The sequence below is a fragment of the Gracilinanus agilis genome, chromosome 4 (assembly GCF_016433145.1).
Source record: "Gracilinanus agilis isolate LMUSP501 chromosome 4, AgileGrace, whole genome shotgun sequence".
In the NCBI taxonomy this organism is placed as follows: Eukaryota; Metazoa; Chordata; class Mammalia; order Didelphimorphia; family Didelphidae; genus Gracilinanus; species Gracilinanus agilis.
This window is the reverse complement of record NC_058133.1, coordinates 442,576,818-442,593,161: the sequence shown is the minus strand read 5'-3', so window position 1 is coordinate 442,593,161 and position 16,344 is coordinate 442,576,818.

Genomic DNA, 16,344 nt, shown 5'->3' with positions numbered 1-16,344 from the left:
GGTTTTCTTTCTCATAAGTTCCTCAGCCTTGCTCTGAATCCTTGCTTTGTTGCTAGTAGAGAAGTCCATTATGTTCCATTGTACCACAATGTATCAGTCTCTGTATACAATGTTCTCCTGGATCTGCTCCTTTCACTCTGCATCAATTCCTGGAGGCCTTTCCAGTTCACATGGAATTCCTCCAGTTCTTTATTGCCTTAAGCATAATAGTATTCCATCACCAACAGATACCACGATTTGTTCAGCCATTCCTCAATTAAAGGATATACCCTCATTTTCCAGTTTTTTGCTACCACAAAGAGCGTGGCCATAAATATTTTTGTACAAGCTTTTTTTCCTTATTATCTCTTTGGGGTATAAACCAAGCAGTGTTATGGCTGGATCAAAAGGCAGATAGTCTTTTAGCACCCTTTGGGCATAGTTCCAAATTGTCATCCAGAATGGTTGGATCAATTCACAATTTCACCAGTAATGCATTAATGTCCCAATTTTGCCACACCTTCTCCAACATTTAGCACTTTCCTTTGCTGTCATGTTGGCTAATCTGCTAGGTGTGAGGTGGTACCTCAGAGTTGTTTTGATTTACATTTCTCTAATTATAAGAGATTTAGAACACTTTTAATGTGTTTTTGATAGTTTTGATTTATTTATCAGAGAATTGCCTATTCATGTCCCTTGCCCATTTATCAATTGGGGAATGGCTTGATTTTTTTGTACAATTGATTTAGCTCCTTATATATTGGGGTAATTAGACCTTTGTCAGAGTTTTTTGTTATAAAGATTTTTTTCCCAGTTTGTTGCTTCCCTTCTAATTTTGACAGCACTGTTTTCTTTTGGTAAAAAACTTTTTAGTTTAGTTAATCAAAATTGTTTATTTTACATTTTTAAATTTTTTCTAACTCTTGCTTGGTTTTAAAATATTTCCTTTCCGATAGATCTGACAAGTATACTATTCTGTGCTCACCTAACTTACTTATAGTTTCCTTCTTTATATTTGCAGATGATATGATGGTCCATTTAAAAAATCCTAGAGAATCAACTAAAAAGTTAATAGAAATAATCAACAACTTTAGCTAAGTTGCAGGATACAAAATAAACACGCAAAAATCATCAGCATTTTTATATATTTCCAACATATCGCAGCAGCAAGAGTTAGAGAGGGAAATTCCATTTAAAATCACCCTAGACAATATAAAATACTTAGGAATCTATCTACCAAGACAAACACAAGAATTATATGAACACAACTACAAAACCCTTTCTAACACAATTAAAACTAGATCTAAACAATTGGAAAAACATTGATTACTCATGGGTAGGACAAGTTAACATAATAAAAATGACCATCCTACCAAAATTAATTTACTTATTTCAAGCTATACCTATCAAACTACCAAAAACTTTTTTACTGAATTAGAAAAAAAAACTATAACGAAGTTCATTTGGAAGAACAAAAGACCAAGAATATCAAGGGAAATGATGAAAAAAAAATATGAAGAAAGGTGTCCTAGCAGTACCAGATCTTAAACTGTACTATAAAACAGTAGTCATCAAAAATAATATGGTACTCCAACCATTCTGGCTGGCAATTTGGAACTATGCTCAAAGGGCTATAAAAGAATATCTGCCGTTTGATCCAGCCATACCAGTTGGGTTTGTACCCCAAAGAGATCATAGATAAACAGACTTGTATGAAAATATTTATAGCTGTGCTTTTTGTGGTGGCAAAAAACTGGAAAATGAGGGTATGTCCTTCAATTGGGGAATGGCTGTACAAAGTGTGGTATATGCTGGTGATGGAATACTATTGTGCTCAAAGGAAAATAAACTGGAGGAATTCCATGTGAACTGGAAAAGACCTCCAGGAAATGATGCAGAGCAAAAGGAGCAGAGCCAGAAGAACATTGTACACAGAGACCAATACACTGTGGTAAAATAGAATATAATGGTCTTCTGTACTAGCAGCAATGCAATGACCCAGGACAATTCTGAAGGACTTATGGAAAAGAACGCTACCCACATTCAGAGGAAGAACTACAGGAGTGGAAACAGAAGAAAAACAACTGCTTGAACACATGGGTTGAGGCAGACATGATTGGAGATGTAGATTCGAAATTACCACACCAATGCAACTATCAACAATTTGGAAATAGGTCTTGATCAATGACACATGTTAAAATCAGTTGAAATACACATTAGCCATGGGGGGGGGTGGAGCTCGGGGGGGTAAAGGGGAAAGTAAAAGCACGACTTATGTAACCATGTTAACTTTTCTAAAAAAATATTAATAAATGTTTAAAAAACAATATGGTACTGGCAAAGAGACAGAAGGGAGGGTTAGTGGAATAGACTTGGGGTAAGGGACCTCAGAAAGACAGTCTATGATAAATGCAAAGAACCCAGCTTTTGGGACAAAAACCTACTATTTGACAAAAACTGCAAGGAAAATTGGAAAACAATATGGGAAAGATTGGGTCTAGATTAACATCTCACACACTATACCAAGATAAATTCAGAATGGGTGAATGACTTGAATATAAAGAAGGAAACTATAACTGACAAGTCTTATTTAGTTAGCCAAGTAAGATTAAGTGACTTGCCATGAGGAAATAACAAACTCATATTCTGCTGAACTTTTTAGGTCATTGCTCAATTTTAGCCACCTGTATTTTCTAACCCAAACAGAGCAATGGAAGAGATGTATGCTCAGACCATAAGTGCCCAAAGTACAGATATCCCACTTTGTTCTTCATTGTATCCTTGGTAACACTTAACATGGTGCCTTGAACATAGTAGGTACTCAACAAATATCTGCTACATGAATGAATAAAGGAATGGGTAAATGAATGGGTAAATGAATCAAAGTGCAACCTAAATGATTATACCCTGTTGTCAGTGCTGCCTTATCATAACCAGCCAATTCAATAAGATTTCATTTATGACAGTCTCAGCTGCATCCTTGTTAGCAATCTAGCTCAATTGAGTCTGATGTAAGTAGGCTTTCTCAATACACTCCATCCCATGCTCCAGCTACTGAAATTCACAGCCAAAAAGCTCAAAGGCGGTTAAAACCAATGGATCACAAGCTACCTTGATCAGATGTAATATCAGGCTGGCATCAGCCAAACAGAGTTGCTAGAGTGAATAAAGAAATCTTCGTTAACAGCCCAAAGCTGTGAACAGGTTAATAATTATTTTACAGACCTATAAGCCAAATCTTAGTAATGATTATAATTTATATTAATATAGCACTTAGGTGTTTACAAAATGCCATGTGTACAATATTCAGTCATTTACATTTATTTGTTCATTTAATCAACAAATGCTTATTAAGTAACTATTCTGGGTTCTAGAGATGAGTTTAGATAAGACATAGTCCTTGTCACATAGAATCTCTTTTTATCAAGAAATAGGATAATATGAAAACAATGCAAATATATATATCTATACATATATATATATATACATATATATATATATATATATATATACTTTGCAACATTACATAATAAGCAATGGACTAGAGTTCAATAGAAAGTCTAAGGTTAGATATATACATCTGCAAATAATATTCATAGAGATGATATTTGAATCCACTGGAGTTGATAAAATCATTAAGTGAGATGATACATAGGTAGAAAAGGACCAAACAGAGCTTTGGAGGACATCCCTAGTTAGTGGGTGTGTCTTGAATTGAAGGACCAGCAAAGGACACCGAGAAGAAATTGTCAGACAGGTAAAGAAAGAAGTAGGAGAAGGCATTGTTGTAGAAACAAAATAGAGATCAAGAGGACAAGGTGACCAACAATGTGAAAAGCTATTTCATAAGAGTTGGAAATTAAGAGATGATTGGTAAATCTTGAGAAGGCAGTCTCAATTGACTACTAGGCTAAGAAATCAGATTGAAAAAGGTTTAAATGAGTAAGAGAGAAGATGGTAAAAGTAACTAGTAGAAAGAGCTTTCTCAAGGATTTATACTTCAATGAGTAGGAGAGAGAAATAAAAAAAGATTAATAATAATTGGATCAAGTAAAGATATATTTTTAAAACCCTTCCCTTCTGTCTTGGAGTCAATACTGTGTATTGGCTCCAAGGCAGAAGATTGGTAAGGGTAGGCAATGGAGGTCAAGTGACTTGCCCAGGGTCACACAGCTGGGAAGTGTCTGAGGCCAGATTTGAACCTAGGACCTCCCATCTCTAGGCCTGACTCTCAATCCACTGAGCTACCCAGCTGCCCCCAAGTAAAGATATTTTTAAAGATGGAGGAGACGGGTACATTAGTAAGTAACAGAGAAAATACAACAAATATATGTAATGTAATGGAGGAAGACATCTGAATGGTGTGAGATGAGGAAAAGGCAAGAAGGAGAAGCCCTTGGCTGAAAGAGTGGGGTTAAGGAGAGATCTGAAGGTTTGGAGTGATCATTGTTGGGGGTCAGATAACTAAATGATTAAGGATGAATGGGATATTTACTTTGTTCATTGAGGGTCCAGTTGAGATTGGATGACATAAATTTGTGTTGGACTTAATCAATGTGGTTTTTATTAATTTTTGCCAGCTCTATTCAATGGCATATGAATAAGAGTGAAGTGGGTGAATGGTTAGAATAATACAGAACTTGGCAAGACATAATCAGTGATAGAAAAAGGGGACAAGGAATTTGAGACTGGAAAATATCCATCTCTGTATATAGTTAAGGTGGAGTGTGAAGAAAGGGAATTTTGCAAGGACATAGAATGGAATGTGGTGGAACAAAGAAGAGAGGGCAGAGGGCAGTTGGAATCTTGGTAGAAGGGATTCTGGGAGGTCAATGGACTCTCAGAAAACTGCTCTTGGACTCTAGAAGAGAGCAGCTCCGAGACCCTACTCCAGGACTAGAAATAAACCCATTCATGTGAGATTCCTACCTGATCCTGAAATCTACTGAATCCCTGCAATTGTTCTTGTTTCACTGATAAAGCAAGACTTGTGTGGACCTGATCAAAACTGCTGATTTATCTTAAGGGTTTACCCTGAGGGTAGACTGGATGGGTCCTGAAGACAGATATCTCATCTATGCTAGCTATTAACTAGAGACTTACTCCTTTTTGGATTTAGCCTAGGATTAGTCAGCATAGCAAAGAGTATCAGATAGAGAGGATTTCCAGGCTAACCTTGGCTTTAGCCAAGGTTGAAGGACTTGCCATTGATCTATGTCATTAGTTAAGGAAACCTAATAACCCTCTTTCCTGACCTCACCTTTGTTATGCTTCATTTAAATAAATAATCATAAACTATAGGAAAGCAGTCAGATCTATTATATAGTGGAAGAAGGGGAAGATTATTGGGTTGATTTTATCCTGGAGAGAGAGTCTTAATAGACTGGGTTGAGCAAAACCTCCCAGTCGCCCATTCTGATCTCTCTTTCAGTTCAGCTTTCTGTTTCAGGGGAGAACACCTTTGAGGGACAAGGCTAAGCAAAATCCCTAGCCAACTGTTTATACTACTGATGGGCAAAATTTTTAAAGATGGGGCCAAAGGAAAGGAAATGCTCATCTGAAAGTCTGTTTCTAAGGCAACTCTTTCGAAGTTTCATTTTTTGTATCCTACTCATTGTATTCGTCAGATTAGGAATAATGTCACCCCAGATAGAACTTTTCAGGGGACTGCATCTGGCCTATGGCCTGTAGTTTGTCCATTACTGGTTTATACCATCTCCTAAGGTGGTTCTTTATCTCTCTTACAGTTGCTGTATCTGTCCCTTTCACCAAATTGTACTGGCCTGGGACAGAGAGCATAGCCATCTTTTTTCTCTGTACAAGAGGGAATTACCCTGACAGATCAGGTTACACAAAATCCTGATCATCCATTTATATCAGTGGTTCCCAAACTTTTTTGGCCTACCGCCCCCTTTCCAGAAAAAAATATTACTTAGCCCCCTGGAAATTAATATTTTTTAAATTTTAATAGCAATTAATAAGAAAGATAAATGCACCTGTGGCCATCACCACTCTCCTGGATCGCTGCAGCACCCACCAGGGGGTGGTAATGTCCACTTTGGGAATCACTGATTTATATTAATAATACAGGGTCTCCCTCCCATTTAACAAGTGGAAGAGTAGATTATGGGAACCAAATAGACTGAGGAACTGAGAAGTTAAGTTAAGGCATTTGAGGGATCATCAAATATGTTCATGAATGTAATAGTATATTACAATATTATAAAAAACAGTAATTATCATGAACATAGAGACATATGTGGAGTACTTATATGAACCGATGTAAAGTTGCCATGCAAATTCAAGATGGAGTTCAGTTTCAAAGGAAGAATAAGGTACAAAAGATGGACATTTCCTAAAAATTGGCATGATTCAGTAGTGGAATGGATCACCTTGACAGAGAATGGTTTCCAATTGATTGGTAGTTTTTAGTCACTGGTTGACCAGTTGTTAATGTGTGGTAATGAGGACTCCTTTTGGTGTAGGTGTTGGAATAGATGGCAAATGAAGTCTCTTACTCTAGAATGCTGTAACTCCATCAATAGCAACAGTGAAACATTAGAACAAATTAAATATATGAGAAAAGTTGAAGAAGGAACACTTGGCATTATTGATTGAAGCTGTAAGAATTTTATAGTAGATTCAAATGTGACAAACCTATTCCTGTTGAAAGAACAATATTATCACATAGTAGAATTCTTATATATCCACTTGAAATTTTGAAGAGAACTATATAATGACTAATAAATAATTTCTATTATTAATCAGTTTCTGGTCATAGACACTAACTTTCATGGGGTAAGTAAGCAAGGGGTTGCAGTCTGACATGTTAGACATGGGACATTCTTTTTTTTTAACCAGTTACATATAATTACAAATTTCCACCTAAGTTTTCTGAAGTTATATGATCCAAATTGTCTCCTCTCCCTTTCCTCCCCTCTCCCAGAGCTGACAAGCAATTTGATATGGGTTATATGTATTAACATGCAAAACATATTTCCATATTATTCATTTTCATAAGTGAAAATTGAATAAAATCAAGCCTCCAAAACAAAAATCCAAATAAACAAGTGAAAAATTACATGTTTTGACCTGCATCCTGTCTCCAACAATTTTTTTTCTGGAGGTGGGTAGCATTCTTTTCATGAGTCTTTCAGAATTGTCTTGGATCATCATATTGTTTGAGTAGCTAAGCCTATCACAGCTGATCATTTCCCAATATTGCTGTTACTGTGTACCAAGTTCTCCTGGTTCTGCTTATTTCACTCTCCATCAGTTAATGTAGGTCTTTCCACCTTTTTATGAAATCATCATTTCTTTCAACTCAATAATATTACAAAACCATCATATACCACACTTTGTTCAGCCACTCCCCAATTGATGGACATCCCCTCAGTTTCCAATTCTTTGCCACCACAAAAAGGACAACTATAAATATTTTGTACAAGTAGGTCCTTTCCCCTTTTAGACATGGGACATTCTGATAGGTCACACTAGAAGTAGGAATCCCTTCTACAGTATTATGAACAAAAGATCATTTATATTCTGTTTGAAGGTATGAAATAATAAATGCATGACTATAAGAAAATCCATTCCATTTTTGGATGTTATGGTGGTAGTTGTTGTTATGAGGAAATTTTGTATTCCTACCCCCCTCCTCCTTAGATCAGTTCTTAATCTGCTTCCCATTGTTCCTTCCAATTTCTGGAGTCAAGTAGAATAAGACTTTTTTTTAACATGATAGATAGTCCTTCAACTGTTTGAAGACATCCTTCTAACTTCTCTTTTCCAGGCTAAATACCAATCATTTTTTAAAATGTTCATATGTTGTATGGTTTCAAATTCTCTTACTCTCTTGGCCCCCTGTTTTGAAATTGTTCCAACTTATCAATAACCATTAAAAATTTCCTAGTTCTATTTACACTTGAATATGATAATCTAGGGGTAGAAAATGTACATTGAGAGCATAAACTCCTTCATTCTAGATGCTTCATATCCACTAATGAACCTTAAACTTGAATTCACTTCTTTTTCTATTCCTCTTTCTTTTGTTTCCTTTCTTCCCACTGCTATGTAGGATTATTGTCAATTAAAATTTTAGATTTTTTTCATATGAATAATTACTTAGCTACATATGTCTCTCTAATTCTAAAATTGTGCTGCTGATATGTTGGAGCCTGAGTGTAGGACTTTACACCAATGATACATAATCCTTTAATATAAGTTCCAGGACAAATAATGTACTATACAACTCTGTTCTAGTGACTAGCTTAGCAGAATTTGGAGATGTGTTACTAGTCTGGCCATGAGGTGATTTTTTTGGTTTATAACAAATCTTAAAGACTATTAATTTATAGAGGGGTTGCAATTTATGTTGACAGAGAGAATATACATGCATATAAAATACTATATCCTTGAAATGTTCAAGCTCATTTAATCTTATTAGATTATTGCACATTATTCTGATAAGAACTTATTAGAACCTACTTCTGCCATCCAGTATGTAAGCACTTTATTTTTACCTTTATATAATTGACAAGCCTTTATATATGCCTTCATTCAAATAATTAGCAAGTATGTTGACTAGTGAAAGCTAAGGCATAGATTATTGGGGTACTCTAGGTAGACTCCTGCAGATTGGCATACACCTGATAATGGTTATTTAGGGAAAGGAGTGGACCTGTTGGTTCAACCAATTCTAAAAATTGCCTAGATGTACTGGTATATGGTTCACATCTGTCTATCTCGTTCACAAGGAGAGTATTATTATGATTATTTTCTTGCTTTCATCTTTTTTGATGGACCTTAGATTGAAATGGTCTAAGAACAATTCACTATACTGCTATTATTATTTTATATTTACTTTTCTGTGGACTACAGCACAGGTGGATAAAATAACTGCTTTTTGTGACTGGGAAAAATAATTGGGATGTAATCTTATTTTCTGTAGGCTCGTAGAAAGCATCTTCAGGATATCTCTACTAGCAGATAGGGCAACAGGAATGATGTTCATTTCATCTTCTCTCCTCATGAATTTTATTTCTCCTACTAAATTACTCTATTTTGAAATATTTTGATGCTATATAATATAGAGATGAGGACTATGTCATATGGCAACATCTATTAAAAGTTGGTTTTAGATTTTTATGGATAAGTGTTTGATCTGAGCAATTGTGGGTGACAGTTTTGTCAGAGATAATATTCTGGTTCAAGTAGTTTATTTACTGAAGTCTCAAGAATCTTTTAAGGTCTGTATTTGTAGTATAGTGATTTGTTACTTTAGTTTATGAAATATAATGAGTTTCTGATGTATAATTTTAGTAACTGAGTCATATCTTACTAGCTATTCAGTTAGTCCTAATTTTTTACCACCTACTGCATAGTTCTACCATATCCTCATATTGGCTACATATTATTATGATTTCACATTGCTTTAGGTTTTGCTAAGTGATTTATATTTACATATATATGTATATATAAATTTATACATATGCATATGTATATCTTTTGACATTTATAACTATTTAAGGTAGATATTTAATCATGTTACACATTAAGAAGCTGAAGTTTACAAAGGTTAAGTATCTTGGCCAATAACATGCAGCTAATAAATGTCCCAGAGGTGACCTAAAAATCATTCTATTTCTAATTCTAAGGCCAACCCTTTATCAAATATAATACTGACATATGCCTTGCTGAAATCCAGGTACACTATACTTTCTGATCTATAAGTCTAATAACCTCACTGAAAAAGTAAATGTGGTCAGTTTGCTATAACTCATTGGTAAACCCATAACAACTACTTTATGTTTAGTTATCCTTTTAATAAAGAATTCTTGAATATTGTCAAGATTTGAATAAAGACATCAAATCTAGTGTCACTTATTCCAATAGCCAATGATTCTCAAAAATCACTGATACCCATCACAGTTATAAATTTACATAATCTTTTTGGGATATGATGAGAATTTCTGATGACAAACACATTATGAATAGCAAAACATTCCTTTACTGTACCCTATTTATTTTGGCCTCCAATTTCTGTTTTTTAAAATCTTTGCTAGGCTGAATTTATTCTTATTGATGGAGAAAGCAAAAGAAAAAGTGTTGAGTATTTCTGTTTCTCTCAGTCATCCATTATGATACCTCATAGGTATTAAGCAATGATTTCTGCCTCTTCTTTAATTTTCGCTTTGCCACTACACACACACACACACACACACACACACACACACACACACACACACAAGCATGCAACCACACAGATGTTTTGTTACTTTATTATGAGTGGAGGATTTTGCTCCACCTTAATTATTATAACCACAGAGGTACTAGACAGCTTATTTGAATCAATCAACTGAAAGTGTAAATTAGGTGTTAACCAGTGGTGGGCAAAATATGGCCAGGGGGCCAGATGCCACCCCCTGAAATGTTCTATGGTCTCCTTACATTATTCCTAATCTGATGAATACAATGAGTAGGATACAATACAATGAAACTTTGAAAGAGTTGCCTTAGAAAAAGACTGACAGATGAGCATTTCCTTTCCTTTAGCCTCCTCTTTAAAAGTTTGCCCATCACTGGTGTAAACAAATCCTTAATTTGAGAATAAAGATCTGTGATTGCTGAATGAAGACAAATAATTCTACAAAGTAAATATTTTGTGATTGTATTGATCCATATTTAAAACAATAAGCAAGCTTGGAATGGCAAAATCCAGTACTAAAGTAACTTTAGGCAAGACTCTATGAGAGTTTCTCTCTTCCTTCTCCTTCTTCCTTATTCTTGTTCTTCTTCATGTTCTTCTACTTTTTGATGTTGTTCTTCTTTCTCTTACTCCTCTCCTCCTCCTCTTTCTCTCTTGTTCCCATTTGACAGTGTAAATTTAGAAGATCCAAAGATTGCATGAAGAGTTGACAGTAACTGGAGTAGATAGTGGAATCCAAAAGTATTAGCTCTCATTTTTTCCTTTGGTGCCCAAAAAGGACTTGGAGAAAGGGAACTATTATCAGCGGAGTAATAGACTACCCCAGCAGAGGAGCATCCTAGTCCAGTGTTGGATCAACCAGCCAAATGTGACTTCCTGTGAGGAACCAGTCCAGTAGAGAGACTCATCTATCACTGGTTTGTCCTATAGCAGTGATGGTGAACCTATGGCACATATGCCAAAGATGGCACACAGAGCACTCCCTGTAGGCATACCTGCCACCCTCCTCCTTTTCTCCCAATTCATCACTAAAAAGGCAGAAGGACTCAGGTAGAGCTGCTCCCCTTCCCCTCTCCACTATGTCTATTGACATTTTTTTCACATCCCCTGTCCCTCTGCCTAGCAGCCTGATGGGAACACACAGAGGGGTAAGGTGAGTGACTTACAGGCAGCAGAGCTAGAGGGGAGCAGAGCACTCAGGCCACTCCTTACCTCCTAGCTACACTTGCTGAGACATTCCTCATTTCACCAGCCCCTCTCCCCAGCAGCCCAATGGGAGTGCTTTCTCTCTCCCCTCTCTAAGATAAGGAGGGGACACCTGGCATTCATTGGGGGGTTGGAGCATGACATGTGGTCTCTGGGGGATGCGGCACAGTACATTGTCTCTAAAAGGTTCACTATCACTGTCCTAGCAATCTTCATAAGGACTCCATAAAGAAAGAAAATGACTTTCAGTAACCAGGAAATACGAATCTTCTCTGGCCAAATATATTTTTTACACATGTTTCATATTTATTGCAATCTAATTTAAAGCCCACCCTTCCTTTGAAACCTTGTTGGAGAATACATTACAGATTTTAGGGATGGGTATATATTCTGCACCAGTTGTTCTCATTATATCATTTTAGTAAATACTGTTTTCTAAAGTTTAATTGAAATTAGTCTGACTGATGTTACTAGATAAATATACTCTCAGGAGAGGCTTGTGAGTAAAATTAAGTGAAACTCACCCCCTCAGACTTCTCCAAAAGAACACTGAGGATGTGATAGCATCCACTTGGAGACCTAACCTGCTAATATGAGTTGGACTTGAGGAAATGACTCCAAGGGCAGTGAATTTTATTGTTCAGTCATATCCAATTCTTCATGACCCCATTTGGGGTTTTCTTGGCAAATATACTGGAATGGTTTGCCATTTTCTTCTCCAGCTTATTTTACAGATCAGGAAACTAAAGCAAACAGGAATAAGTGACTTGTCCAGGGTCACATAGCTAGCAAGTGTCTGAGGTTAGATTTGAGTTCAGGGCTCTATCCTCTGCTCCATTTAGCAGCCAAGAGACAGTGATACATTATTATAAATAATAAACTTTGGATAATTCTGGAGTTATATACTTGACATTTGTCCAGAACTCTCTTTAGGAATTTTAGGAATAATATTCACTTGCCTGCTTTTACTTTTATACTCTAGCTCAGTGATGGGCAAACTTTTTAAAGAGGGGGCCAAAGGAAAGGAAATGCTCATCTGTCAGTCTGTTTCTAAGGCAACTCTTTCAAAGTTTCATTGTATTGTATCCTAATCATTGTATTCGTCAGATTAGGAATAATGTCCCACAGCTTGATAGAATATTTCAGGGGGCCACATCTGGCCTGTGTGCCGTAGTTTGCTCATCACTGCTCTAGATGTATGATTTTAAAAATCCAAGTTGGCTGATGAATTCTTTGTGCGGCTACATTAATTCATTAGATAGTTCTCTTTTTTCCTTATGAGAATCATTTGTGTTTTGTTTTTTTTATCAAAATTTCATTCTCAAGAGTGCCTGAACCTTCTTGGGCTCTCTCTCATTATAAGTCTTCAAGCAATGGCTGGAGGACCACTTGTCCGGAATGTTAAAGTGTGTAACCTTTTCCTGAATGGTTTACAAAAGGTGACAAGTAAGATTCCCCTCCAAAATTCAGTGTCTATGATTCCATGAATTTTGAGTTTACTTTTCTTGTAAAAGTTAGATTGTGAGTTCTACCTATTATTTTTCTAAATTCTCTGAAATCTATTCTATTGAAGTCTATATAGTTTATGACAGATTAATCCATACTGTCTTTGGATGGTCCATTCCTAGCAATCACATATTCCTTGTTGGTTAGGATCAGGTCAAGAATGGTAGTTCTCTTTTCTTGTTTATCACTTAAAGAATGAAACTATCATCAGATTAACTCAAGAATTGATCAGTAAACTTAATATTTGGCAAAGAAGATGCACATATGCATGCCTGAAAGTCTCTATCACTGATTATACTACAACACCAACTTGGTGATTTGTTTCTAGAATCCATTAACCATTAAGTGCACTAGTTTATTGTTCTAATTGGTCTGTAGTACACTCTCCTATATAGTAGGATTGGATCTAGAAATAGAAATGTAAAAGAGAGAGAAAAATTTCAGTAATGACAGCTAGATTGTGAACCTATGTGACTAGAAGCATAATCTGCATTTGCAGTTGTTAAAGAGTTAATTCTTTTCTTCTAGTTTGGATTTTTGTGCTTTTTATTGTATTTAGTTACTTGTCTCTTCAACCTTAAGGGTTTCATGGTAGAACAAAGCTTCATATCATGCTAGACTTCTAGGAGTTAGAATGCTGTATCTTCAAGGTCCTCTTTAGCATCTACTAGAAACCTGGGGCAACCTGGGCCTGGAGTGTACTAGATGAGCACAGTCTGAACCAATGTTCTTCAGACGCTTCTGCTCCCTATCTCTTCCCAGGAGCATACTATGGATTTCTTTCTATCCTGGGGCTTTTTGATAGGGAATCCTTTCTTCTGGCTTACAGGTTACAAATATCTAAGTTTCTGGGTCATACTAGATTTTTTTTTTGCCTATGCTAGTGAGTAGGTGGCCCATCTTTCCTATTTTCTGTGGGCTTCAGATTAACTTTGCATGACTCAAGGGAAGAAAAGTCACTTACTAGATTTGTTCATTAGAATTTTGATCATTTTTTGATCCAAAGCTATTTTATATGTTTTTGTAAGAATAAGGATGTAGGCGCTATGCTTCCTTGCAACCATCTTGTCTGGTCTGTGTATTTTTAAAAATATTTTAATGGAGGACAGCTAGGTATCTCAGTGGATTGAGAGCCAGTCCCAGAAATGGGAGGTCCTGGGTTCAAACCTGGCCTCAGACACTTTCAGCAAGTTATTTAACCCCCATTGCCTAACGTTACAATTCTTCTACCTTAGTACACAGTATTGATTCTAAGATGGAAGGTAAGAGTTTAAAAAAACAAAATAAATACATTAAATGTTTTAATGACTCTCTTCCTTCTTTCCTAAAAAATAAAAAGTAATCCTTATAATCTATTCAAGCAAAACAAGTTTTTACATTCTCCATGTCCAAAAATATTGTCTCATTCTACATCCTAAGTAAATCTCCTCTCTGTTGGAGGAGGACAACATGCTTTACTCTAGGTATTATAAATTGTGGCTAGTTATTGTATTGATTAAACTTTATAAATCTCTAAATGATGCTGATTTTTATAATTCTGTTATTGTATGAAATCTCCTACATCTGCTCTCTTCACTCTGAATCAGTTTATACATGTCTTTCAAGTTTCTTTGTCATGATCCCTTTTGTCATTCCTTATGAATCAATAATATTCAATTTCATGCATCTATCATCCTTTGCTTACCATTCCTCAACAATGGGTAAATCATAGTGATTTTACAACTTCCTTATTTTACATATGTGGAAACTGAAGAAGATGAATTGATTTACACAACATTACACTAGTAGTAATTGTATGATATGGGATTTGAACCCACGTCTTCTTGCAGCTAAGTCCAGTGCCTTATCTATTAGATTGGTAGTTCTACTGCTTAGTAACTATGTGATCTGAGTTAAGCCATTTAATTTTTCTGAGTCTCAGTTTCATGTTCTGTAAAATGAGGAGAGTTGGACTTTCTTAGAATTAGTCCTTCTAAGACTGCTTAGGAGCTGTTAGAATCAGCTCGAACCAGATTGTGAGGGCCAATGGTAAAATTGTCAGTTAGGTATGAACATTTATACCGTGGAAATTGCAAAATGTTATAAAGTAGGACGTGACTTATTGTTTTGTTGATTACTTAGACTTAAGAAAGTATTAATAATGCAGATTAAGCTTCCAAGTATAGCATGAGTCCTTTTTTTTTCTGGAGAGATAGTTGTTAAATTTTTACCAACATACCCCTAAGTCTCTTCCAGATATAAATCCATGACCAATTAAATACATTTCTGGCAAAAATTGTCCCTTGAGGGGCAGCTGAGTAGCTCAGTGGATTGAGAGTCAGGCCTAGAGACGGGGGGGTCCTAGGTTCAAACCCGACCTCAGACACGTCCCAGCTGTGTGACCTTGGGCAAGTCACTTGATGCCCATTGCCCATCCTTACCACTCTTCCACCTATGAGCCAATACACAGAAGTTAAGGGTTTAAAAAAATCACCCCTTGGTTGAGACTTTAGATGGAGTATATCCATATTTTTCCAGCTTCTTGGAATTTGCCCTATCAATTTTTCCCTTTTTTATGAAAGATTTACCATGGATTATTATTATTTAAAAGTGGAATACTGTGTTTTTTGGACATGGCAACTTACATGATAAAAAACAATTATAATAAATGGAATACTATTAGATTGTTAAAAAGAGATTCATGGAATCTTAGTTCTTTTGAGCTATAAGGGATCTTAGAAACTATCTAGTTCAAACCCTTCATTTGATAAAATTAAACTACTTTCCCCTTCACTTCTAAAAGCCTAATTTATCTTTAAAAGATGAGCAATGGCAGATGGAGGGATTTCTCCAATATATTGAAAATAGGACCAAATGGATGTTGCAATAAGGGAAAGTATCCTAGCTCTTCAGCATAAGTTCTTTTGGCTTCCTATGTATATCTCCACATCTGCATTTCCAGATGTCCTTTAGGTATATAATAGAATTAATCAGATATTCCATAATGCTACTGCAGTTTTAGGAAATTATTCCAGTGTTGCTCCTAGCAGTACACTAATAGTAGTGACTGCTGATTCTGTGTTAGACCTGAAAAATTGTCACTAGCATTTCAATGTTTCAGACCATCTGAACTCAGTTACTTTATTTGCTAGTATTTCCTTGGGAATTTGCACTTAAGAAAGTAACAGGTCAAAAAACCTGCCTTAATGCTTCAAAAAGAGCAAGCTACAGAGTACCTTTCAGCCTAGTCTGAAATGGCTAAGTTGTAATAGTTTCCTCTAGGGGCCCTATTACATTCACTGTGATTTAAGTGAGGGATAGCAGGGCTCTGGGATTTGCCATTGGGGGATAAACATCATATTTATAAATGTACCTAGCCAGCTGAGAGTATAGCCCTGAATAGATATGGTCTGACTTGGTCAGAATGCTATACCCAGACTGAGAGGACAGTCCTCATTTTGGAAAAA